This window comes from Agelaius tricolor, unplaced genomic scaffold, assembly GCF_023055355.1.
Source record: "Agelaius tricolor isolate 1412-34295 unplaced genomic scaffold, bAgeTri1.0.p SCAF_7, whole genome shotgun sequence".
NCBI classification, from domain to species: Eukaryota; Metazoa; Chordata; class Aves; order Passeriformes; family Icteridae; genus Agelaius; species Agelaius tricolor.
Genome location: NW_027269267.1, coordinates 14,503,700 through 14,528,016, shown reverse-complemented (window position 1 = coordinate 14,528,016; position 24,317 = coordinate 14,503,700). Strand labels below are relative to the sequence as shown.

General features: G+C 42.1%; 1 long non-coding RNA gene across 11 annotated transcripts in view; it reads right to left on the bottom strand.

The window, feature by feature from the left end:
• The window catches only part of LOC139591619 (uncharacterized), a 413,264-nt gene extending 389,260 nt beyond the window's left edge, over positions 1–24,004 (bottom strand). For 6 of the 11 annotated variants that reach the window (XR_011679702.1, XR_011679695.1, XR_011679698.1 and 3 more), the window contains exon 1: positions 23,661–24,004. This is a non-coding gene — a long non-coding RNA (uncharacterized lncRNA). The remainder of the gene's footprint in view (positions 1–23,660) is intronic. The other 5 variants (XR_011679693.1, XR_011679696.1, XR_011679692.1 and 2 more) reach the window with 5 other exon arrangements.
• Between the last annotated feature and the right edge of the window lie 313 nt (positions 24,005–24,317).

Genomic DNA, 24,317 nt, shown 5'->3' with positions numbered 1-24,317 from the left:
CAGCTCCATCCTGTTCCTCTGCACACAGCCTGTCAAAGCCATGAGCAGGTAGGTCTGTGGAATAGCAGTGCTTTCCTTCCCACCCAGAAAAACCAGCAGGACTTTGAATTTCATGGAGGATCACTGAAGAAAAAGGCTCAGGTACAATTAAATCCGTGAAATTATAAAGTATTTAGGATGAGAGGCGCAGGACACAAAGCAATCACTGCCCCTGGTTGTGTGCTGTCTGGGGAAAAGGGTCAAGAGGAAAAAGCTTTATTACCCCATGACTTATCTGAGCCAGGGGAAATACAGGGACACTTCTGACATGGATCATTATCAGTGAAACTGCATAGCTCCTACCATAGCCTGTTCATACCACATCCCTGAGAGACATAACTCTGCCTCTCAATGGCCTGCATATGAATGAATTACAGGAAAAATTATACACTGCTCAGCCTTGTTCTACTCCACATGTACTAAATCCTTGCTGCCTGGCCTGGAAGGAGAAATGAAGTTTAGCATTCCTCTCTGGGAAAAACCTTGGCAGTGGTTTTTCCCATCATCCAGCATTCCATGAAGTCCAGAGGAAACATTTTCAAAAATACCAGCAGAAAACATCTAGAATCCAGTTACAACCTGCTTCCTGCTGCTTTCATCATGTCCTCTCTGCCCTGGAACAGCTTAGCCTTCCTAAACTGCAGAAAATGAGTGGTGAGGGGAGAGGATATAAAGCAGTAAATGAGTGGACAAGATGGACACATCAACCACTCAAAGCTTCCATATGCTAACACAGGAAAAGAAAAAGAGAAAGCTATCAAGGTAGTATCAGCATGTAATCCTGATGACAGAGCATCACACATTAACCCAATTCCTTCCAAGAAAAGAAGTAAAGGTTACAGGAGTAGGAGTTCCCTGCTGCAGGACTGCAGAAAAACCTCAGAGAGTATTTCTTTATTCATGGCAGGGTTTAAAAGACAGTGTCTATTGGCTCTGGCACAGCTAGTATATGTCACACACACAAGCACAGGCAGCAGACTCAGCCCTTCTGTGCTGTAGCATCAAAACAATGTTTGCATAAGCCTAGAAAACCCTCGGCTCCTGTCCCACAGGGGACACTCAGACAAACTATAAAAGTGTGTCTGAACTCATTTCTGGCTTCCCACATCTCTGTGCTGCTCAGAATTCTTCCTGAGCCTACCCCAGATCTGTGAGTCCATACACACACTCTCTGGAGGCCTGCAAAGCACTCTCTGAGCAAGCATTAAAACACATCTTCTGAAATGATTACAACTTGAAACATTGGAGCAAAAAAATGAAAAGGGACCAACTGCCTGGATAGCCTGAAACCCATGCATGCAAAGGTTCCAGGAATGGAAGGGGGCTCTCCAGTGCAAAATTAAATTCAGCCCTCACCTCATCTTTACTTCATTGAAAACCTTTGCTGCTTGATGATCAGTAAAGTTTCAAAAAGCTGCACTGTCTGTGAGCCACAGTGGCTGCTCAGACACACACATATGTGTGTGGGACAACACAATGCAATATGGGAGACTGCAATCACAGGGAATAGGAGTAACATGGACAGGCATCACAGAGCTGCAGCATGAAACAGTTCAGCAGAGACCTTACAGTTCTCAGTAATACCTAAAGAGCTGCTGTTTTCTCCAGAGAGCACCACTTGGAGAAGTCTGAAGCCAACCACTGTCTTCAAGGAAGAGAATTTCCATTTCATGTCTTGTCTCCAGTGGAAACACCATTAAAGCATCATTAGCATGGAAGGATTTGAAAAGAATTCCCATAGTATGAAATATTTTAGGTTTACAAGATAGGTGTGACCAGGCTTAACTATTGACAAATTGGTTTCTCAAATATTTCTCCTGGTTCCTAGAAGATGCCCAAGCTCTTTGGCACCAGTCACATCAGTTCTGGACACCATGGTAAGAATTGAAGAAAATATATGGTCGTGGTGCAGTGTACAATTTTTGGTCAGCCTAGAGAGATCACATGAATGACAAATAGCTTGCAACCACTGCCTGTGACACCAATCAATACCAACAGCCCAGCCAGGTAACAGATAATGCTTTGTAGGTGTCCTGGGGCAGCTCTCAAGTCTCCATTTTCCATTCATCAAGGCTCAACCCAGAACTCTTCCAGCACTGTTGTCACACTTTCTCCCCCAGCACAGATGAGGCTGCTGCTCCCCTGATGGGTCTGTACTAACATTCTTACCAAAATATAGACTAACACACTGCCATCACCCCCCTTTAACCACTGTCAGTGGGAAAGAAATGCAAGTAGAGACAGTAGCTTTACCACATACAAGAAGAAAGAGGTGCAGGAACTATCAACTATTTAAAGATTAACTGCACATCTCTCAGGCTGGGAGAACCAGGAGATGAGGCACTTTCCATAACAGCATCAGCAGAGTCCCCAGAAAGGAAAGCTGAGTTTGATGCCAAGCCCTGTGTGCCTGATCCTTTGCTGCAGATGATCCCACAGGACCCCCACCATTCCCTAAAATGCCTTGGGGCTTTCTTGTACTCTGCTCTGCAACAGAAAGTGGCAGCTGCTCCTCCCCAGGACAGCCTGGTCTTGAATCCTCTTAGCTGCAACTTCATGTTCTTACAATCAGGCATTGTGTCAAAACAATGTCTTTTGGTTTATTTTGTTTTATTTATAAAAGATAAACACCTCACGGGAAAGACAGGCTGGCAAAACACAAATCTACATCCTTTCTCCATTTATTAAGAATTGTGAAAAGCAAATAAATGTTTTGCTGGGAAAAGTAAATGTTCCAGCAGCTACATATGATCTCGTTCTGGTACTGTGTTCATATGCTAGTTGAATCTCACAATGCAGTTTCAGACACCTGCATGCTGTGTGCATCTGTATTTCTCTCCCATATTTATGCAAAACATATTGAAGATAGGTACAATGCTGTCAGAAGAGAGAGCAGAAACTGCTCTCACAAACACATCAGCAGTCATGGAATTTCAGAGCCTAAAGAGAGAGTTGATCATTTCAATACCACAAACCACCACATTTCCCAGTGGCAATATATTTCTAGCATCACTAGGAACTACATGTTCTTCCCACAGTTATTTCCTTCTGCATCTGTAACACCTTGTTTTCTGTAGTCATTTCATTGTGAATGGAGAGAAGTCAGGTAACAGCCGTAGATGGAGGGACACAATCCTTGAAAACCTTGTGTCACTCTCAGATCTTGTTGCTGCAATTTCAGGAATGGAGGCAGCCAGTTTGTTTGCTTTATAACCTGCAGGAAAAGACTCAAACTATGAGCTACAGCCTGCTAGATTTTCTATAACATCCCAAGACCAGAAAGAAATTAATAATGCAAAGAAATACACAGAATATCTTCTTCATTATAGATAGGAAGTGTGCTAAGGACCGTTAGCTGTCAGTAATCAATAACCTAAAGAACTGGCTGACTAAGACACTTATTTGAAAAACTCACAGAAGTGCCAGGATTTGTTAAAGAGCATTGCAGTGGAGAGTTTGATCAGCTCCAGAGCTAGTGGAAAATGCCACCCATGTTTGTATAAATGAATGACCAGAAAGCCCACTCAAGATGTTGTAATAACTGGTGCAGTTCTGATACTGTACTCATGGTATCTGATAATAACATTGTTTCAAAGTGATTACCAGGAGGTATCCATACAGCTAATGAGGGAAAATTTCTATTGCATATCTTCAGAGAACAGTTACAACAACCTGATGCAAATCTAAGTGCTTTTATTTCTCTCCCTTTACAAGACCATAGTAGTCCATCTTTTCCCTTATCATTTTCCAGTGAAAGTTTCACCTAAAGCCTCTTTTGTTTGTTCCAATACTTGCAGAAACATCTTTCTTTTGATCTTAGGGCTGCCTCTCTCTGTGAACTGTTCTAACTGAACATCCCACTAAACCAGTCCATTAGTCCTTCTTGAAGAACATCCCCCTGTATGCACAACTTTGTCATAGTTGCACAGAGCCTACGGCCTCCGCTCAGCAGCTGAGGGACTCTGGCTGACCTTCTCACCATAGGTATGTGTTGTAACTCCACTAAACTGTTCACACCATCCATAATACACAAGATATTAAGGTGTTCTCAGCATAATTTCTCAGTGTGACTTCTCACAGTAACAGCCAGTCTCTTGAAGATTACTACTACTGCACTATTTACTGTCTGGATAGGAAATAAAACTACTTGAATCACAAGGAGAAAGATTTAACTAAACCTAAGGAATTTTTTTTTATTAAAGTAACACCAATTGTGTGAGGTTTTTTGCATGCATACAGTCTAATACACACACACACACACAGTTTGAAGCTGTAGTAAGTTAAAGAAAAAAATGTCACTGCTGAATAAATGGCAATCCTAAAAAGTCCTAAAAAGTGAAGAGTTCTACTGGGTCTTTTCTCTCCTTTTTTCAGTCATAGGTCCTACACTACCAATTTTGTCCCTACTTCCAGCTGCTGGAGATGATTTAATTCACAACCATTTATGCTAGCATGTCTTGAGACAAATCTGTAAAGGTAAATTGCGTGCATTCATTTAAGTCTCAGACATCAAAGAAACTAAGATGAACCTTAAGCAGATTGCTTTTCAAAAATTAATTTTAAAGCCAGTCTCATGTTTTTGATCATTCTGAGCTGGGTAACTCAGATCATTTTCTTTCCATCTAACCTTCAGTATTGCTCACTGTTCTTCCCATGTGCTGAATGAAAAAAGAGATCAGCAGATCAATTACTTAAAGCCTGTTGTAAAATGGCTGCATGCATTTTATAAGATTCATATTTGCTGTGGAGGATGATCAGTACAGATATTTATCGTGTAGTGAAGATGTAGCAGAAAGATTAATTCTTGGAAGAAATTCAGCCTGACAAATAAGGCACTATGCAGATACTGTCCATATATCAAACCACATCCTACCCAGGAAGACTGACAAGGCTGTTCACACACAGCAGCAATACCTAGGCCTGACCTGGCTGCAAGAGTGAAGGCACTGCATCCAAATAATGCTGTAATTCTTGTTGTCAGTCCCACCTTTCTTCAAAGAGAGAAGCAAAGTACAGTTCAAAGACCAGGTTTGAAAAGGGTTTTCGCTCCTTCCAGCAAAATTGTTGCCAGTCTCACTTTGTCAAAGGTCTCTCGTCAAAATATGCTCTTCTGAACTGATATAGTTACTGTGCTACCCATAAACAAGTAAAGTTTGAAATTCCTTTTAAATTCAGAAATGCCACAATACAAAAGTCACTGAAACCAATTTTTTAAGCCCTTTTCTTATTTTTTTTTAATTTAGGATGCTTGATGCCTTTGCTGTCCCAACAGACAGGTAGGCAAGAAGGCAAACTGTTTAAAAATTAAAAGAGGGATGTGTGGAAACCATACAACAAAGTAGCTACAAATGGGGCACTGTTGTAGAACTCCACTTTTGAGACACAGGAGCAAGGGAATAAATCACATAACTCAGACTGTCCAAGGCAATATGATGGAGCGTGGAATTTTTGGCACATAACAGTCTCATGATTAATGAAAACACAAATAAAAATCAATGGCTGAGTTGTTCAAAGAACAAATTTTCCCTAGCAGTAAAAAGACTTGAATACTGGCTGCCAGCCTAATTTCATTAGGAAATGCATTCCAATTAATGGAAGCTCTGCAAACAAGAGATAATTACTAGGGCGAGACGGAGGAAAGGCCTTATAGCCTTTCAGCTTCTCTTCTTTGGCTGCAGCGTGCCCTTTTCTCCATCCAATTCATTTAAGATGGGGTTCATTGGAATTCTGTAAGTGTATTTTCCAACCTCCTCACCATTCCTGCTGCACAGGAGTCTCCTTGCCTGCTTCTGTCATTGGCCTCATCCCACACACACACTATGTCCTGTAAAGTTTCCCATGCTGGGGAGGGATGTGTTTGTTCTCACATCTCAGTGTCTGAATGCCAGTTGTGCCATTATTTCTGTGCTACTTGTTCATATTCATTTTGATGCTACGTTTCCTGTGCCAAATTAAATACTGGCACAGACAGGTGCCTGAAATCAAAGTTGTGCCTGCTTATGCTCTGGTGAATTTAGTTTTTTCACTTCCATGATTTCATTCCCCAGGAAAACAGCAATTATGTAACCTTGGTAAAACAGATGCCAACAATATTAAGCTCACAACTGCACTCCTTTCACCCCAAGGGCTTCTTTCAATGGGAGGATGGAAAGTTTCTCAAAACCAAACAAGCAACCCAGACCTTTTGTTTTAACAGACGTGCTTCCCTGTTCTATCTGCACGTAGGCAGACACTTGAGGTCCTTTGCCTCCCTCGTGTCCCCTGAACGCTGTGCTCTTACCAGCTCCACCACATCTCTCTCACAATCAGTACTGGCCTTGACCCAGAGCATGTTGGACAGCCCATCATGAAGGTGTGCAAAGTAGTGCCTGCTGCAGAGCTCAGCAGTGAGGAGGAACCATACTTGAAGTCCCTCCATTGCACACCAGAAGATGCTGCTGCCAAGGACAAAAGTGCTTGGCAGGAGCTGCCTCCCACTTGGGTTTTTCACCCCACTGATCTGCAGAAAAAGTTCAGTTACATCCATCTATACAGTGAATAAAGCCTAAGTGGCTGCAACTCCATTCATTTGATGCCCAGCCCAAGCTGAGTGTCCATGGACCCAGGGGCTGCTGTGTCAGCTCACATGGGCCATCATGGCACCCCAGGGCTCAGCACTGACTCCTGTGCATGTGCTGCCATTCTCTCAGCTGCTGCCAGCTACCCTGGGCATGGAAACACATGGGTCAAGGCTACAAAAACCAAACATGAGCATAGAGGCAACCCTACTGCTTTTGAGAGACCTAAATCTCAGTGGGACATCCATCATCTGTTTACATTTAACTCACTTATTTGAAAACTCAAGTGTCTGCCCACAGCCACCACATGGCATTACCTATTCCCAGTATCTTCCCTAACTGGAAAAATAAAAGGTACACACAGAAAAAGCACTGGCTTGCACAGAATCATAGAATGGTTGGGAAAGACCTTTAAGATCAACTCCAACCATCAATCTAGCACCACCACCATCTTCACCATTAAACCATGTCCTCATGTGACATAGCTTCATGTTATTTGAGCACTTCCAGGGATGGTGACTCACCCACCTCTCTGGGCTGCCTTTTTCAATATTTTACAATCCTGTCTCTGAACAAACTTTTCCTAATATCTAAGCTAAACCACCCCTTAAAGCAACTTAAAGCCTCTTTGTCTCATCCTGTCACTTGTTACTAGAAGAGAACAAGCCCCAGCTGCCTATACCCTCCTTCTGAGAGCAATAAGGTCTCCTCTGAGCCTCCTTTTCTCCAGGCCAAACAACCCCAGCTACCCCTGCAGCTCCTCATAGCACTTGCACTCCTGCCCTTTCACCAGCTTTGCTGCCCTCCTCTGGACTCACTCCAGGGTTTGTGGCAAGGGATGCAGGCCGAATTCACCGATTCTAATCATGTGAGTCACTAATAAAAAAAAAAAGGAGCAAATTAAATAAAACAAAACAAAAATCAGACAAAAAATCAGCCTATATCACAGACAGCAGCAGCACTATGCTAACCATTGTGATGCCATACAATGCCAGTTTCCAGAGGCTGGCCAACTCTCCACATGCATTTTAGACACGGCTCTGCAGTTCTGAGTGTTGGGTCAGATGTGTAATGTACCTTTCTCTCCCACTGTGGCGATACGAGCTCATCATTTTAAAGGTCTTCCCTGGCATGGCTGCCAGGCTGTTTGTCTGACTGCAGTGGTATTTTTGGAGACAAAGACTTGGACACGGTGCAGGACAGGTGGCCTGGCAGCAGTGGTAGGAAGCTATCAAACCGCGCAGCGTACATTTCAAAACACAAACCAGGGGGAGAGGAGATAAATCATTTACTGTATTTAACTTAGCATATTGCTACTTTTTGTGACTCATATAGTCCTGCGGAAGACTCCCCAGACAGGTTAAGCCAAGTTTGAAAGAAAGGCGATGTAAAGCTTACAGACTGCCAGGCATCTGTGAAGTTAGTAGGCATAAATGCATGGAGGCGGCAGTGAAAACAACAAAATTGAAAATGGGAAGGCATCTGCATCAGCCCATCTTCCTTCCCTCTCCCTGGGTTTCTCTGCTTCATTGGTCAAAAATAAACCTGAACCATCCTCTGAAGGCCAGTGCAAAGAGGCATCAGCCAGAAAAAAGCATCAGTACCTTGCACTCCACCTGAAGAGTCTGCCCACAGCACTGCTGCTGGTGGTACCAGGCCAAGCAAACCCCCACCTCCTTCCAGGGGCAGGGCTGGACACCTGCCATCGTGTCACCAGGTCACCTGGCCAGAGCTGGTGTGCACCCACAGCACAGTCAAGCTACAGGTGGCCCCAACCTGCAGCCGAGGCACACACAGGAACCACCTGGAACCACATCCTCAGCAGGGCCAGGAGTGTGGCAAAGCTGGGGCTCAGAGGAAAATGTCTCACACAGCCCCTCCTGTGTTGCGCCCAAGCCTTGAGACACTTGTGCATCCCACTCCTGGTTACCCTCTTACTGAAGGTCTTCTCAGCAGCAAGCAAAAAACAGCAAAAACACTTCTGACTGAACTGAAAAGGCATCCTTCTCTTTCTGGGGTACTTAGAGCCTCCAACTCTGCTTATCACTAGAGGGGGCTGTCAGGCACACTTCACTGGACTCCACATGATGTGAGATTTCCAAACCCAGGCACAATGCACTTTTTTCCCTCTCGGCCCAATTCAAATAAAAAAAATTCAAACTAGGGGCCTCCTTGGGAAGACTGCATTGCACAGCAATTCTTCTGAAGGTAGTTAGTTTTAACCCAGTTACCAAGAGCTACACTAATTCTGCGGTTTACATTTTAAGATAAATTCCTTGAAAATCAAGATTTTCTGCACACTGAAACTTTTGTTCCCATGCTTTTAAATGTGCAGGCTGTTCCCTGCTAAATACAACAAAGGGGAGGCATCACCAACCTACTCAAATCCAACAAGATTCATGACAGATGCAGCCAGACAAGGGAAGCCCAAACTGGAGTCCCTGTACAAGAAAAAATTATCCCATTAAAACAACCACAATGCCAGATACTAGAGTGTTCATGGGGTGGAGAGATTTTATTGCAGCTCAGCAGTGCGTAAAGCTTCAAGCAGACCTCATTGCTAGTTAGTCACAGGGTAATGCAAATACAAGACACAACACTATAAAAACAATCTTGTGCAGAGCTGTCCCCATCTCACAGAACAATTTATGAAAAAATTAGGATGTCACACAATGCTGCATGCCCTACAGCATGTGAAATTATCTTTACCAGACAAACTTATAAGAAAAGTCATCAGCTTTACTTGGCTAGACATTTTCCCCATATCCTTCAATAATTTATATTGCATTCATAAATTCACTGACTGTGCTGTCTCTCTCTCTCTCCCTGACCCATCTCAGCCTGGCCCAGAATGGACACCAGAATAACCTGCTATCGTTTCCAGGGTCATCACAACAAGCGTGCCCCCGCAATCCTTCATTCTTTTACTGCAAATGCACACTGTTTCCATGCCTGGTTCTTTCTTCCATCTGAGTCAGGAGAATGAATCATCAAAAATGCTATTGTCAAATGCTTTCTATGAATTATGTTCTGCACTGCAGTGGCTTGCTCTGCTCAGGATTCTCTAGTTTATTGGTATTTCTCTGTGGGATTGCTTTTTGAAATCACTGAACCAAAGTCTGATTATCCCCAAAAGGGGGCAGCCCATTTTAAGCCACTTTTAATGGACATGAAATTGAAAGCACAAGCCAGTTTGTTACATGACTGATGTCAAAAAGTAACATCACCATAGGTGTCCAGAAAATATTATTAGAAAAAAAATGGAAGATGTATTATATATAGATACTATATAACTCAGCAACATCTGATTAACAGGATACCAGTAAGCTCCAGGAGCACACGTACCAACACACAATACCTACTGCTGTATTTCTCAGTCTCACTTTGTTTCAAGGGCATTTGCTCACATCAGGAATCTGGGGTATAGAAGAGAAGGAAGTGTTGCTGATCTTTGGTGGACAAGTTTATCCTATTAATATTCTTTAGCAAGTACAGACAATTAAGAATTCTGTGTGGGTTTTGATCCCCTGACCCTGCCTGGGGTACGAACTGAAAGTGCTGAATGACATAAGTGAACCAAAATCTGCACCTCCTATAAGCCACACATACATCAAAATTAGACATCCTTACTCATTATTTTGATGTTGAGCAACTAATATAAAAGACAAAACTATTGTAAAAAAAGAAGAGTACAGAAATTAAAACTAAATAGTTTTAGTCTAGAAATAAGGCAAATGTTTTGAACAATGAGAGTTTATGAAATGAGAATTCCCATACAGCAGGAGGCAAACAACATCTGTGTACTAATTCTTCTTTGAAGCTACTATCTCTTTCTCAAGACTTTAAATTTTTAAGACTTTTTTTTAAGGTTGCATGTATGTGACAGGCAATTCATGTCACAAATAGAAAGTTATTTCAGTTATTTTCAATTTCATTGCTTTTCTCTCGAATAAGTAGTCCTCCAAAATTGCTCTGCAAAAGCTTGTATTAGATCCTCCATCATTTGCCCCTGGCAGATCAAAGCTAGATGACTTTCTAGCAATACAGAGTCAGATGCAAGAATCCCTGGATCTCTTTCATGCTAAAAGTCAGACTAGAGGAACACAGCTCTTTTCCTTCTTACTGTCTATGACATGAAAGTCATGATCACCACCTTTTCTTATGTTTAACCAGGTATTTAATCTAGGTCCTAATGAAAATATCATCCTAAGACAATTAATTACTTATTTAAACAATCATATATTTAGTGTGTCAGGAAAGAATTTGATTTTTTTATAAAATCCACCTATGCTGCTTCTTTTTTGTAAGGACACAGAAACAGAATATATTATGAGAAAATAATTATATTGGTCCTCAGGAATGTAAAAATCAAAAAAAAACCAAAAGTGGTAACATTTCCAGTGTAATGACTGTAAGGAGACCAGAAAATGACATAAAGTATATCAATTTTAATGACAAAGGCTGTAATGAGAAAAAGAAAAGTGAAAAACTAATCTGCTTCAGAAGTCTGCATGATCTGGTCCTCCATCAATTATCTATTCCAATCATGTAGAAAAGAGTTTCTGTCTACAGAGCAAATCCACTCTGGTAGTTAATCCTGCTGTCTTGTAGTTCCCCCTGGAGACTTGAGGATACAAAGAATTATGTCCCTGGGTAGCACTGTGCAGCTACAGCTACCAATTCACTCATCACATCCTTGCCATGTGTATCTCCGGGAAGAACAGGGACGATGACAATCCCACACATTGATTTCACTCCATCTGATGTAGCAGGAGCCCAACTTCCAGGTCTGCCTTACTCCTTTGCAGCTGAATCTACCAACACGCTCCCTGCACAGCAGGAGGCTGCAGCCACAGCTCTGGCTCTTCCTCACACCATCAGCTGCCTAGTGACATGTTCTAGGTCATGAACATTTGCAAATTAAACATCATAATGGGATCTCTGAATTACCAGATAATCACATTAAATGGCTTTTTCTGAAAATTACATACCTCAACTGATACAGAAATTAAAATGCAATAAATAGGATACAACCTTTCCCACCTGTGCAGGACTGCTGAACTATGGAATTCCCTTCACTGTTTAAAGTACCTGGTTTATAAAGGCCCGTAACTCTTCAACACATTTTGGTTTTATTTGTAGTCTGGTAAAGGCCTCTCTTTTTTCTTGCAAACATGCCACTTTTGTGATCTCATTTCTTCTTTCATCTGCCTTTTGTCACACAGACCCTTTGAGCATGACAGTGGTTGTAATTCCTTCCCTTTTTTTTTGTAGTTTTTCCTTTGGAATTAGCATTCCAGGTTATAGAAATAAAAAGGACCTCACATACTAACTTCAGCATGTCCACTTATTTATAGCTTGTGCATTTTATTCCTTTCCTACTAGGCATCTTCTTCATTTGGGCTCTCAATTATACAGAATTTCATCTCAGCAGAACTTTTTATTACATGGTGCTCAGATCAAATAGTAAACCACAGAAGATCTTTATAGACAGAGTACACTGCATTTAATATATGTGGGATATGAAAGGTTTTGTATATAAACAGCTTCTTAGCCCTAAGTAATATATTTCCAGTAAGCGTTTTTTTACTAAACCAATATCTTCCTAATTATCTTCAGATCAACACAGTATTTCCTTAAAATCATCCATATGTAATTTAATATCATAATAACCTTCAAATGTAATGCCTTTTCAAAGTAACTATTTAGATTCTTATGTCCTATATTTATCAGAGAACATGATTCCAAAACAGATTTGAGACTACAGTATTCCTTGGTGCAGAATACATCTTCATATACTCACAGAAACACCACTTAAAGAATTTAGGAGACATTAGGAAACATTTTCCACCCAGAGGCAATTGCATTAAAAAAAAAAAAAAGCAGCAAAATGTTTTACTGATTTTGATTCAGTTACATGGAACCACAAAACAGCAGTAGATTTTTAGTTACAGATGGAGAAGTTTCTGTCATATCATTATTCCCCTTATCCTGAGGTGGTCTATCCTCAAATACCACCATCAACAATGTCACCATTGCACTTTTTTATGTTCTTCTTCTTCCTCTCTGTACCTTCCCTTCATATTTTAAGAAATAAGGTTTTGGCAGCAGGAAAATTCTTTGTAATTCTTTGACTTTGTAATGCTTTTCTGCCCTTGCCCATGGAAGACCTTCAGTCCGAGACAACCTCTCCAGGAATTTATCTTTTCCTTAGTTAATTGTGTTCATGTTAACACAACATTTAGCTATAAACAAAGACATGAGCACACATGGACCCACTCTCTGTAAAGTAGCCTTCAGCTGGCCACATGTGCCTCTCCAAACTGAGTGGGTTGGGGTTAAAGCTATGACAACGTGTTTTCACATGTGAATTTGCAATAAGGGAAGACACAGTTCAGCCTCTTCAAAAAAAAGGCATACAAAATGCACTTTATTTGATCCATTTCTTCAAATAGAGTGTTTGAGCAGCTGAGGAAGAGCTGGGACTGAAGCTCCAGCATGCTGCAGAGTGCCCCAGCTCCCAGGGCTCTGCCCTGGCATTCTGTACCTGACCCACAAGACTTGCCCAGCACAGATGCACTGACGGTGCCTGGGCCCACCCACGTCCCGTGGCATGCACAGGCCTATTGTTTTCAGTCAGCTGCTTACAATCACTCATAAGTCTGTCAAGATTCATGAGCACTTCTTAAATACAATTGTGGGAACAGAAGTTCAACTTCCATGCCATTTTGCTCCATGACAAACAGTGCTGATCTTTAAAGCTTGGGAAAAAAAATAATATTTTTATGACCTCATTGCAGTTCTTCCTAGCTGTGACCCTGATGTCTGTGGAAAGAGCAAAGAATCACATGCCATACATCTTGCTAATCCATTAAGTTCTCGTGCTTAGGAATCATCCATAAATAGCTACTGCTCATAGAAAATACTTGTGCCCCTAAGGCTGGGTGCTAGATTGCAACCAGAAAACTCCTAATCAGTATTGCTCTTGGCCTGTATGACTATGACATTAGTATGTATTTCTCTTCCATCAAGTTTGTATCTTTCATACAGATGATTTAATAATCAAAATGTTCTGAACAGAGGTGTCAAGACAGGTGAACAGAAGTTCTCCCAGGTAAGTGTGCAATGCCTGCTGGTGGGCAGGTCACTGGAATATAGACACATACAGCAGCAGCACTCCTGTCTTCTCAGTAAGGACACTGATAGTCCTGCCTACACATGAGACAGCCACAGCCAAGTTCATTCTTCTGGCAAGATACAGAAGGATAGTAAGACAGAGATAAGGATAGTAAGTTGTAGACTGTAACACTAAAAGATAACACTAAAAGACCAAGACACAAGACGAAGAGAACATTACACTAAGCTCCAGTTGAACAGCACAGTCCTTCATCAGACACCTCCAGTCCAGCTGTAAAACAGTAGAGCACAGCTCAGCACAAACTGGGGGGAGCCAAAGAAGGCAACTGGATCTTCTTTTTGAGCCTGATGGCAAATTATCAGTTCTCATAAGAAATTCAATTTGTGGCAAAAACTGGGGAGAAAGGATCATTTTAAGGCATGACTTCACAGAAGAGAGAGTTCTACCAATGTTACAAACAGTTCCAATGTGTAAGTGTTGCTGCAACTGCTGGAGAATATACACTGTGCATGTTGTAGGCTGCTACCACTGGTAAACTGGAACAGGAATTGAATATAAACACAGAGTAGGCTTTCAATGAAGTAACTGGAACAGGGATAGGGTGGGGAAGGACGTATTTTTATGTCACAGGGAAAAAAGTGTAAATATTTTCTTGAGGACAAACATGGAGGCACACACTTTCTTGTTCAGATTTTTATAAATTAAAAAACCCCAACTATTTGAAAAAGAATTTATCATCGCAGTTTAAAAAATATTCGCACTGAAAGCAACATCTGAAATTTGGTTATGCATTTGCTCTTGGGTACTTATCAAATTTTGTATTTAGTGGTGTCATCAGCACGGTCCAGTGGATAAAAGAGCAGCTTGAGACTCATTGATACTACCCCTGGCTCTGTTTCTAGGTGATCTGGGCATGTAATTTCAAAGTCCTCTGCAAAGCAAGCCAGCTTCATTATTTTCAATTTTAGTAGGATGGAAGGATAAATTGTTCCAGTGGGCAAAAGTAGGAGAGAAATGGCATGTACAATTACTAACTGTACTAATTGTATATGAAATACCTGGATTCAACTAAGGAGCATTTTCCATTGCTTTAGCAAAAAGGTGAAAAACATGCAGGTGAACATTAACTGTTCTAAATGCAAAACATTTTCATGCATTACTCTCAGCCCTGTCAGTAGTGAATAGCATTAAGAAAAACTGAACAGATAGTCAAAGCTGTAGTTAAATGCAATGGACTTTCTAAAGATCAAACTTCTAGTTCTTGAGGATGGGAGCAGAACCTCATTAAGATCCCTTGGGCTCATCATGATATCCAAGTTGTAACTCTGAAATTGGTTTTTCTTTCTGTCACCAAACATTTCAACATTTAGACATTTCAATATAATCTTAAACACTCACAGCTCTGAAGAGAGCCACAAAATTCCTTCACAGGTAAGCAATATAAACACAGTCACAGGAAAACTCTCTACTAAGGTTTTCATACAACCTCTGTCAAGCACAGTGCAGAATCTCTTCTAACCCAACATAAAAATTTCATCTTTGTCCCTTACTGCATTTAGTCAATTCAGAAACCTTGCCTCAGCTGGGCACTACATTCATCTGCTCTGGTTACAGGCCAAAAAACAGAGAACAGAAATAATAATAAGTCAAATTCCTGGTCTCTTTGTCCTGGGTCTTTAGGAAGGCTCAAGAAACATGGTAAGAGAGCAAGAGGAGAGGGGAGTACAGACATCCCTTAAGTTCTAAAGCACACGACCTTCCCTCCTTTCATTCCTGCCAGTAAAAACTTGAATATAAAACCAATTCTTTGATATAATATCTGAGTAGAGCAAGAAACTACATTGTTTTATCAATATTCAGAGGCCTGAATAAAGCTCCCAAGTTCTCTCAACAAATAGAGGTCCTCTTGGAAATGGCCATAAATTGCACAAAAAACCACCCTGAACTGAAGTAATGTTTTTTTTATATGACAGGAGTCTCTGAGAGTTCAGATCTGAAAAATACAAGTCTTCAAAAATCACAGACCTTGTTAACTGGAATTTATTTTTACATAATATTTGTACTGTTACTAATATTCCAGTGGTGAGTTTACCTCACTGTTACAAAGACAAACCTTGCTTGCTCGGTTTCACCTTCTAGACAGTGCATTTCATCAGGCTGGCATTAGCTACACTGAAGAATTCCTTCCCCTATGATGAACCAGAACAGGTACTAAAACAGAGCAAGCAAAACTGGGTCAGCCCTCTTTGGTGAATCAAGCAGATAGTGAACTTGGGGGTCCATTTTTTTTAATTCTTTACTGTCATGACAGTATCTGTCATTTTTTTAAATCCTTTATTGTCATGACATTATCTAACCCCTTTTCTCCCTCTTAACAGCAATACAATGTACATGTGCAAAGTACTTCTCTATCCTTAGTACTGTCATTACATCTCTAAGAGCCACAGCAGCTCACTAAAACCTCACTCAGGGTACACTACAGCTTGCACCCACTTTACTAACACCATTAGATCCCTTTGCATCAGATAGCTTTCCTCTTTCTTAGATTTACTGTGGAAAACTGATATTGTTACCATCTAGGTCATCAATAAAGTGCTAAATAGTCACTGCTAATAACCAGTTCTTAGAGGATCCTACAGAAAGCTACACACTCAGTGAGGATTACCCATTTACAGTCATGTTTCATAGCCTGTCTGCCAGCTTTTAGTCCATTTAAGAAGCATCAAATTGATTTCATTTCAGTCTAGTCACTTGATCAAAAAATCATGCCTCACAGAAGCATATTATATATTACTTCAACGCAATGGCATTGATCAAACTGTTTTTGTTATCTCTCAAAAAAGAGAATAAAGAAAGGAATAAAAAGGCAGGTTGATAAAATCTATTTTCCAAAAATCACGGGTGACTAGACTTAAAGAATGATAGGAAGCTTAAATGTAGCCCAGTGAGAGAATTTCTTCCATTTTTTCCAGGACCAGAGCCAAATTGATAGGCTTCCAATTATCCAGAAGATTCCTCTTGAAAGCATTGGTGACAAATTTCCAAGTTCACTGTAATTTCTCCATGTTTCAAAGCATACTGAAAAATTCAAGCTTCATAACCCAAAGAACTCTATAGTGAATTCTGTAAAAACTTCTGGGTATTAGTTGTCAGGTCTAGATGTTTAAATAAGCCAAACAGTAGCACAAGAGCAGCTCACACAGCAGAGGTGGAGGAGGCTGTTTTGTGCTTTACCATCACCACCAGCTGAGATACAGTCTCAGTACTTTATCCTCTACTGACACCTGAAGAAAAGGTGATTCAATGAATACTTTTCCCTAATTCTAATAGACATTTTTCAACCAACAACAGCCCACTCTTTTTTCAGACTCTTTTTGTTCTTACTAGGCTTCTTTAAAGTAAAAAAAAAAAAAAAAAGACAAGAAAAAGTTATTTCATCCATTATTCCATTCACCATTGAGATTTCTGTGTGCCTTTATCAATTTCTTAAAGTACTTAACTTTTATTTTATAGAACCTTCATACTCCTACCTTCTCACTTGGGGATTTCCATAGCAAAAATTTTTCTTTGTTGGGTTTCCTTTGTCTTTTTGGTCATCAAGTCTAACATTCTTAGACAGAAAAAAAGATGTTTTATCATTTTTATTTGTCTTGAAACTTATTTTCAGAACTATGAAACTGGTCATTTTCATAAACCAGTAAGAACAGGGACTTAAATATATTTATTATAGGAAAATTGAATAAAATCATGATCACTTATGCCTAATTAGCTATCATTAGTGATTTGCATGCCATGTAGAGAAGCATTGTAGGAGAGGAAAAGCTGTAGCACTGCTGACTACAGCTACCATGACACTCAGTACAGAACCTCTCTGTCATGGAAAATCCTTGTGTGAGTCCCCCAGAGTTCTGTTCTCTGCTGCAGAAAAAATCACCCAAGAGAGGCTGCTGGTCACAGGCTCATGGCCCAGATGGGCCTCCTAACAGGCCCCACCACTCAGCTCCTCGAGGAGCAGCAGCAGCACAGACCAGATGGCCCCTGGCTCACCCTGCAGCACCCTGAACCACAAGTTCCCTCAGAACTGGCTTTATAATGTCCCTCTGATACACAGCAGAGCAATTCTGCCTGCAGCCCCCCATCCAGGGAAAGTTAAGGACATCTCCAGTGGATTTAGGGATATTTACTTGGCTCTGGCCAGCTGAGATACAAACTAGATAGCAACTTGAACAGCATTTCCAAGATCAGATACCAAAACACAAATTCAAGAACAGGACACAAAATTCAATGAATATTATATGCAGATCAAGTGAGGAAAAGATTCTTAATCAGTGTGTGTAAGGCTTTATGGTAGAAAGACTATATTTATTAATGGTAGTTTAGTATTTATACCATGCCCCAGGACTATTTTTTCTGCTGTGCAAGGATCAAAAAAAGCCTTTTTACTTTAGAAAGAAAAAAGTAATTTGCTAGATGTCAATGGACTGTGTTTTCTGTTCTTCTGCAATAGCTATTCTCTGAAGGCTTAAACGGATTGCTCTTTAACCATAATGTTGTTAAAGAAATGCCAGGAAGTTTATTCATGGTTTATTAATACTGCAGAGGGCCCAATGCAGCAAGATGTCCAGACTTCCAAAAAACAGGCTTGCCAACCATCCCCTTGGCCAGTTTCCAATCAAGGAAGAACATTATAGCCAAGCTGCAGCTACAATGACTTCAGAAATTGTTGAAAAAATAAAAAGTAAAATGATCCAATACACAAAGTCCTACCCAAATTTTATTTACACACACACACACACACATACAAAAAAAAAAAAAAAAAAAGGCCCAAAACGCCACCCACATTTTATGTGCACCATCACATAAAGTCCAGACAGGGTCTGTAAGAATATGTTTTCCCCAAATGCTTTTTCAGAGTTCAGGTTGGTGTCCTGACACCAAAAGGCAAAGCCCCTAACTAACTGCATTACATTTCTTAATTCTACCATATGCTTTCTTTCCCTGCAGAATATTGATAATTCTGTCATCTGGGTTTCTCTTATCTTTTTGATAAATGAGGCTATTGCCTTCCTAAGTCATTAAGGGATTTAACTTCTCCTTTACATTTGAAACACATATCTGATATACAAAATAATTATGAAGCCCTTCACTAGAAAACTATTTTGGTCAACACCAGCTAAACTTAGGTTTGCAGTTTCCGATATCTTTTAAAATTGCTCTCTAACAAGATTGCCTGCATTTCCTCCATCAGGGCCAAACATGTTTCCTTTTCAAGGTTAGTGTTTGCAGATTTTTGTTCATCTCTGGAGTGTTACAGGATGAAAAGAGGGGTTGTAAAATGATAGTTTGCCCATGAAAAATAGCTCAGCTTCTTCTGAAGGCACATTCTGCTATTGATCAGTCACCTTGCTCTCTATGAAAATGAATGACCATGATAAACAGAAATGTGCTGTTGTATTCCTTAATAGAAGAGGATCCCAGCACAAGGTCCAGAAACAGACTCCAAAGGCATTGCAAGGCTGTCCCTCACCATGGTTTGGGGCAGGACCTTCAACAGAACACAGCAGATTCCACTGCGCCTATTCCCAAGCATTCAGCTCCTGCCACCAGGCAATGCCTCCTCACCTCTGACTCCTCTGTATTCCAGAAATGAAAGCAGAGACATTTCAGATGTGATTGCCTGTCCCAGTTGTTTCAACCCTTCATAAAGGAAAGAAATTCCTTTATTATAAAAGTTGACCACAAAAGGGTGGCTGCTCAGTATTTCTGGTGGATGAAAACATCTGTCATTATATGACATTCAGGCAGCCTTTTTTCTTTTTCATAACATATGCAATATTAGGAATAATGAGTTTACCAAGGCTCCAAGTCCTATAAACACAAAGTGTTGATTTTTTTTAGAGCATTCTCAAATGCAGAACTACTTCAACAATAGAATTTTAATCCAAGGATTATGTATCAGTGTTTCTTCTGTAATTCTTTTTCTTCAAAGAAATAAAAATTTACTTTATCAAACTGCACAATCACAAGGAAAAATCTGGGAGCCTGACAGGCAGAAGCCATTCACTTTTCATGGTGCACTATTCCTCACCATCTCAGTGCCAAAACATTTCTGCAGAGCTGTCACAGGGGAATTGAGGTAAAATCCCTAAGATTCATATTAGGCAAGAGTTAGGGTATCAGGTGACAGTTATTCTTAAGTCCTCCTAATGAGGTCATGAAGAATTTTGTTTTCAAACACAGTATTTCTGACTCCAAAACTTAACTTTTAAAGAATCTGATGGGTTTTAGACTTCATTTTAACATGTATTTCTAGATGTTTTAAGGTTCTTTTAAGGTAGCAACTACCTTTGAACATGTACCCAGCTCTCCTAACATGTAAGATGAGACAATTGTTCAGAAAATCGTGTCTTTTAGCTCACTGGAATTGGGATTTCACTCCAGGTTTTGACTTAACAAAATCAGGGATAGCATCCTAAGAGTGGATCCAGCACCTAGAAAGAGGACTTTTCTGCCCCTCTACTTTGCTCTCATGTGAACCCACCTGGAGCACTGCATCCAGCACAGGAAGAACAGGGACCTTTTGGAGCAAGTCCAGAGGAAGGCCACAAAGAAGCCTGGAACATTTCTCCTATGAAGACAGGCTGAGAGAGTTGGAGTTCCAGTAACTAAAGGGGCTACAGCAGAGCTGGAGAGGGAATTTTTACACAGGCTTGTAGTGATAGGACAAGCAGGAATGACTTTTTAAAGAGGGCAGATTTAGATCAGTTCTTAAGAAAAAATTCTTTACTGTGAGGGTGGTGAGGCACGGGCACAGGTTGCCCAGAGAAGCTTTGGATGGCCCAGCCCTGGAACTGTTCAAGGCCAGGTTCAATGGGGCTCTGAGCAGCCCAGTCTAGTGAAAGGTTCCCTGCTTGACAAGGGCTTGAAATGAGATGATCTTTACGGTCCCTTCCAAACCAAACCATTCTATGATTCTGAAACTTTACAATATGGTTGATTTATTCAGTGAGACCAAGGAGACAGCCTTAGCAGGTTTTTGCATATTTCTCCTATAATGCACATGGACTTTGTTTGGGATTTTTTTTTTAAGTACAAGTAAATAGCAGTCCTAAACAATGCAGTATTACTTCATACTGTTAAACACCAGTTCAGGTACTATGTGTTTTGTTTTCTCCATTCTACTCTAGGCTGTTATGAAAACATAAACAAACTTAAAACATTTGTTGCTATTTGTGCTATGTATAGCTCTACTCAGCCCAGAGTCTTTTTCCCTTGTTCATTACTTCTATCTGGAACAGGGAAACTTTTCTTGAAGCAGTATTGTTTTTCATTTGGGAAAAAAAAAGAAGGCAAGAGAAAATGAAGTATTTAAAAGTCTCACATCTTACAGAGTACATAACACCCAGTTATAAATATGCTACAATCAGCACTCTACAAATTTTATGCAGAAAGAAGCAGATGATGGTGGAATTCAGTTCGTGCTAAGAAAACAGGAATAGGACTTACAAGAATGCTTACATCTGTCCCTAATTTGCTTGCACATAAACCCACAGTAATCTGCTTTATTGCCAAAGTCATATAAAGAAATTGAGCACCAAGCAGCATAGGTAATCTTCAACTGGAGGCCCTCCAGCCTAATTAGACACAAATGCCCAGAAGGCCAGAGACTGAAATATGGCATGTAGATTTTGAAATATATGAAGAGACAGAACAGTCTCATTAGCAGCCATCCAGGCGTGTGCTTAAGCCTCTGAAGTTCCTTTTTTGAGTGAGGGAAGGAGTAAGCCATGTCCATGCCCGAGGCTAAGCACAAGGAAAAGCATCCTGCTCCTTCTGGAAATGGCCCTGGTCTCCCAAGCCCCACCCCAGCACACTCCTCCTGGCCTTTGTGCAACTCTTGGCAACTCCCTTTGTACAGACATACCCACAGTCAGCCAGCTGATTTAGTATCAATAATGCTGGAAAGCCAAAACATTATAAGTCATTGAAAAATAAGACAAAGAAGCAATTCTGTGGATAGTTTATAGAGATATTGGTTCGCTATTCACTATTTAGTAGATACATTTCTTAAAGAAAGTTAGTCATGGAGCTTTGCCAAAAGCCATTTTCAAAGTGATAATTTTCCTTATTTTAAACCACTAAATGCTTTTATTTTTATTGCATCAAACAATTATTGTTGGCTACTTTCTGACTACAATCTTGTCTCTTTTTGATTTCATATATGCATCTATTTTATAGAACAATGAAAAACTATGAGTGAATTAAAGAAATGGAGGAGAAGTCCATGACAATTTTAAGGCAGAATGGCTGTGGCAGAAAAGGCTCTGTGCAGAAATTACCTCCATGTTGCAGATTTCAGGCACTTTCAGGGACTATCTATTTTCGGAACCATAATAGCTGCACTTAACTAACCAGAGGGTGTGATAGAAATGTTTTTATCAAGTTATCTCCATCTAAGTTATTTGAAGGAACAATGCAAGGCAACACATTATTTCCTTTTTCAATTGAATTTTTACATTATCAGGAAATATCACACCGGCCACAAAACTATAAACAACTTTTGGTTTTAGTAAAGTAAAAAGAGCTTTGTGCTTCTTTTCTTTTTCTGCAAACACAACACAAAGGAAACACAGGGACACAGGGGCCCAGAAATCATGTGTGCAATAAAAAATTGTGGATAAAGCCTTCTGTTAATTCACATTCAAGGTCAATTTGTACCTTTGCTTGTGATACTGTTGTTGTATCAGTGCCTGAGATCACCTATCAGCACCATTTTCTTGATAAATTTTATGGGAAGAGTATTTGACATCTAACCTTAGTAGCAAGCACCTCTGAAGCATTACTATTACAAAACAAATAGGCAAATGTTAACTGGGGATAATTTTTTAAAGAACTTTTACTAAAGATTATTTTTAATGTTTTTTGCATTTGTAAAGGTCTTGTTTGGGATTTTTTTAAAAGAATATGTACCAGGATATTCACTGTTCTCTTTTGAGAGAACACTGTGCCTTAGGTTGGAGTTTCAAGGAAAGAAAATAAAGCAGTAGGAAGGGAGTTACTTGGCCGCAACGTGGCAAGCCTTACAGTCCATCCCATGGCTGCGTGACCTCACCCAGCAGCGCAAATCGGGGGATGCCCCTCGGGTAGGGGACCGCAGCCCGCCGAGGGAGCAGAGCCTTGGCCCGCGGGCCTGTCTGCCTCCGGGTGCAGACAGACAGACAGACAGACATGAGCTCACTGCCCACGCAAGAGCCAGCTGTGCTCGGGACCGGCACAGAAACCCGTGCCCAGCCTGGTGCGTCTGTGCCCAGCTCGGGCAGCCGAGCTCAGGCGGCAGGATCAGCCCCGACGTACCGGGATCCTGCACAGAGCGCCGGGACGGAGCGCACGGGCCCGGCACCGCCACTGCCCCGCTGGCCCGAGGGGACACGGCACCAGCGAGGCCCAGCCCTCGCTAAGGGCAAATGTAAACAAGAAGAAATAAAGGGGGAAGCGGGGAAGCCTTGGCTGGTTGAAGCGCATGAAAGGGCAGATGGCACCTGTGTGGGCCCGGGCCCGGGCCCAGGCTAGAGCCAAGCGGCCCCGAGGGCACGCGCAGGGGCGGCTGTCTGGGACAGGGTGTGCAGACGTCCAGCCCAGCCAAACCAAGCCAAGCCAAGCGGAGGCCGTCGGCGAAGCCAAGCGCGGTGGCAGAGGCTGGGAAGGGAGATGCGCCGGGCAAGCAGGATGGCGGAGGGCAGTGAGGGGGAAGCCTGCGAGCCCCGGCCCCAGGGAAGCAGGGCTCAGCTCTGAGCTGAGGAGCTGCACCCTCCCCGAGGCAGGTGCGCCATGCACGGCCCGGGACAAGCCCCACTGCCTGACCCCGGGAGCTGCTCCGGGCGCCCTGCATCGCCCCGACCCCGCCACGGGCAGCACCCCCCCCTTACCTTCCGCTGCGGGCGGGGCCGCTGCTCGCCCGCTCCCCCGGCTGCTCCTGCCAGGGGCGGCGGGGCCGGCCCGGGGACCCCGCGGGGCAGGGGCGGCCGGCCCAGCCCAGCCTAGCCCGGCCCGGCCCGGCCCAGCGGCGAGGCGCGCCCGGGGCCGGCGGCGGCGCGGAGCCGAGCGGGGAAACCCGGGCTCTCCCGGCTCCCCCGGCCGCCTGGCACCTGTTGCCAGGGAAACCCAGGTGTCTCCTCATCCGCGGCCATCCCCGGCGCAGCGGAGGGGGCGAGGGGCGCGGGGGCGGCGGCGCTTGCGGTGCGGGGGAGGCGGCGGAAATTTAACAAGCAGCTTTTTCTGCTGGGAGCGTGTCTTTGGGCGGGTTTCTCCCAGTTTTGGGCACGGTAAACCCGCTCGTCTGTTAAGCTAGGGCCTGTTTCAGAAAGAGTAATTGTGATTTGGGCAGGAATTGCCAGTCCCTGCGAGCCCAGATAGGCTCCTGTCTCCTGGCCTTGTTATGCAGGACTCTGTGGAACAGGTGGACAAATCATGAGCAGATTTCCTTTGGCTTTCTGACAGTGGAGAGCGATGTCATTGACTGGTTCAGCAGCAGTTATCTGTAGCATAAGGGCATGCCAGTCTGGAGGAAAAGATCACAGAAATTA